Here is a 3,258-nt window from a genome sequence, read left to right on the forward strand (position 1 = left end):
TTACATCCTTATCTGAACAAGTTTGTGATAATATTCATTGATGACATATTGATATATTCTAAGAATAAGAAAGAGCATGCAGAACATCTAGTAGAAGTGTTGAAATTGTTAAGAGAGCATAAGTTGTACGCAAAACTTAGTAAATGAAGTTTCTTTTAGACATAAGTTCATTACTTGGGGCATGTGGTTTCCAAGGATGGTATAGCAGTGAACCCGAAAAATATCAGAGCTATCATGGAATGGGAAACTCCTAGTAATGTGGATGAGGTCATATCATTCATGCGATTAGCATGTTATTACATGAGGTTCATTGGGAACTTCTCACGAGTTTCCTATCCTATTAAATCCTTGTAAAGGAAAGAAATTTAAATGCACAAAGAAATGTGCAATCACTTTTGAGCATTTGATGCAGTTTCTTACAAATGCTCTAGATATAAAGATTGCAGGTCTAGATAAAGAGTTTTTGGTATATATAGATGTTCACAAGAGAGGACTTAGTGGATTCCTGATGTAGGAAGGATAGGTAGTATTCTACGAGTCAAAGAAACTGAACGAGCACGAGCATAATTATGTGACTCATCATATTGAGTTGGTACTAATCATTAATGAATTGAAGATGTGGAGAAACTATCTTCCTGGCAGGAGATTCATCTCGAGTAGTGATCACAATGGGATGAGGTACTTATTTGACCAACTGAATCTGAATGTCAGATAAGATCAGTGGTTGGCTATGCTCGGTGAGTTTGATTTTGAGATCAGGTACATTAAGGGTAAAGAGAATAGGGTTGCAGATGATATTATGAGAGGGGTGCAGGTAAATCACATAACAATTATGAGTTCATATAGGACAGATTTACAGGATCAGACCTTATAGACAGGACAATATGATGGTAGGTACCAACAACTTAAGAACGGGTTAAAGGAGAAAGGTACAAGTGAACAGGATGTGGATTACCATCTCATTGTTATAAAATTATATATTACGAAGCAATGGAACACATAAAATATTGTAGAAATATAAACACAGAAAACGCATAAAACAAGAGAGACACGGATATACGTGGTTCACCTAGTTTGGGCTATGTCCACCCCGAATAGTCAGTCCTTCCTTTCTATTATTCAGCAAAATGAAGAGACACAACCTACAGAAGATCCGTTGTAATATCCTCTGTTTTTTCTCACAGTCTCACCTCTCTATTTCTTGCTCAGAGAATACACATCTATGTCACAGCCTCAAATAAAATGTCCTCATACAAAGAGAGGGGTTACTTTCTAGGGAAAAAAACCCTAAACTAAACATAAGTTCTACCGTCAGATCATCCGCCTAATGAATGGCCCAGATTGACTAGAAATTACTATACTTTTACAAGGCAATTTTACATCTATTTTTGGCTTCGGGGGGGATCAGCCCCCCATGGGGGGGGGGACAAGTCACCCTCGCACCCCCCCCCCCCCAAGCGCATGGAGGGGTGTACAAACTTCCTGGGGTATACATCTGGCTGAAACAAAGACCTCTCAACAATCATGCTCCACACACAACAATCTCCCACTTGGAGAATGATTGTAGCAACTCCACCGCCGCTTCATTTGCTGGACAATGACTCCTCTTTGGACCTGGCTATTTCTCATCTTCATCGTCATCCTTGAAGACCAATTGAAATTGAGCATGTTCTCAGTTTCTCCCTAGTTACAACTTTTGTTAGCATGTTTGCAGGATTCTGGCTAGTGTGTATCTTTTCCAGCTTCAACTCTCCATCTTCCAACATTAATCGTATTAAATGGTACTTGAGTTGTATGTGTTTAGTCTTGGAATGAAATGTTGAGTTCTTTGCAAGATGAATGGAACTTTGGCTATCACTGTATAACGTGCCCATATCATGCTCCTTACCCAATTCACCCATAAACCTTTGTAACCAAATCATTTCTTTACTAGCCTCTGTAGCAGCAAGATACTCTGCTTCTGTTGTTTAAAGTGCAACAACACTTTGGATTTTTGAAACCCAACTGACAGTTGTTCCACCAATAGTAAATACATATCCTGTAGTGCTCCTCCTGTTATCTCTGTCACCTGCGATATCTGCATCAACATATCCCTGTAGAGAAATGTTTGTACCACCAAAGCATAATGCTTGATTTGTGGTACCTTTCAAATATCTGAGAATCCATTTCACTACCATCCAATGTTCCTTTCCTGGATTGTTCATGTACCTGCTTACAACTCCCACTGCATGTGCAATATCGGGCCTTGTGTAGACAATTGCATACATTAAGCTTCCAACTGTTGATGCATATGGAACTTTAGACATATAATCCATGTCTTCTTGGGTCTTTGGGCACATTTCCTTACTAAGTTTGAAATGGCTAGCAAAAGGTGTACCAACTAGTTTTTCATTGTGCATATTAAATCTTTTCAACACCTTTTGTATGTACTCATTCTGAGACAATGTTAATTTGCAATTTTTCCTATCTCTAGTGATTCTCATACCAAGGATTTGTTTTGCAGCTCCCCAATCCTTCATTGCAAATGAATTTGCCAATTTTCTTTTGAGCACATTTATTTCCTGCATGTTAGACCCTGCAACAAGCATGTCATCTACATACAATAACAATATAATATAGTTGCCATCATTTTGCTTTTTTAGATAAACACAATGATCAGAGTGACATCTAGTATAACCTTGTTTAGACATAAACTTGTCAAATTTTAGATACCACTGCCTTGGAGCCTATTTTAAGCCATACAAGCTCTTCTTCAACCTGCACACTAGTTTCTCCTTCCCTTTCACCTCATATCCTTGTGGTTGCTACATATATATCTCTTCCTCCAAATCCCCATGGAGAAAGGTTGTCTTTACATCTAACTGCTCAAGATGCAAATATTCAGCTGCTACTAGACTTAAAATAGTTCTGATTGAAGTCATTTCAACAACAGGAGAAAATATTTCATCAAAATCAATACCTTTCTTCTGTGCAAACCCCTTCACCACAAGTCTAGCTTTGTACCTCTGTTTTCCTCCATCTTCTTCCTTCAGCTTGTAAACCCATTTATTCTTCAATGTAGTTTTTCCTGTAGGCAACCTGACTAAGTCCCAAGTCTGGTTACGCATTAAGGAGTCCATCTCTTCTTCCATGGCTACCTCCCACTTCTTCCTTCTTTCAACCTGCATTGCTTCTTCATAACATTTGGGTTCACCAGAATCGATCAACAATAAATAATATAATGAAGGAGAGTATCGTTCAGGGGGTCTACTTATCCTG

Source organism: Pinus tabuliformis, chromosome 2_2, assembly GCF_031772625.1.
Source record: "Pinus tabuliformis cultivar Carrire ecotype Pingquan chromosome 2_2, CPIR1, whole genome shotgun sequence".
Lineage (NCBI taxonomy): Eukaryota > Viridiplantae > Streptophyta > Pinopsida > Pinales > Pinaceae > Pinus > Pinus tabuliformis.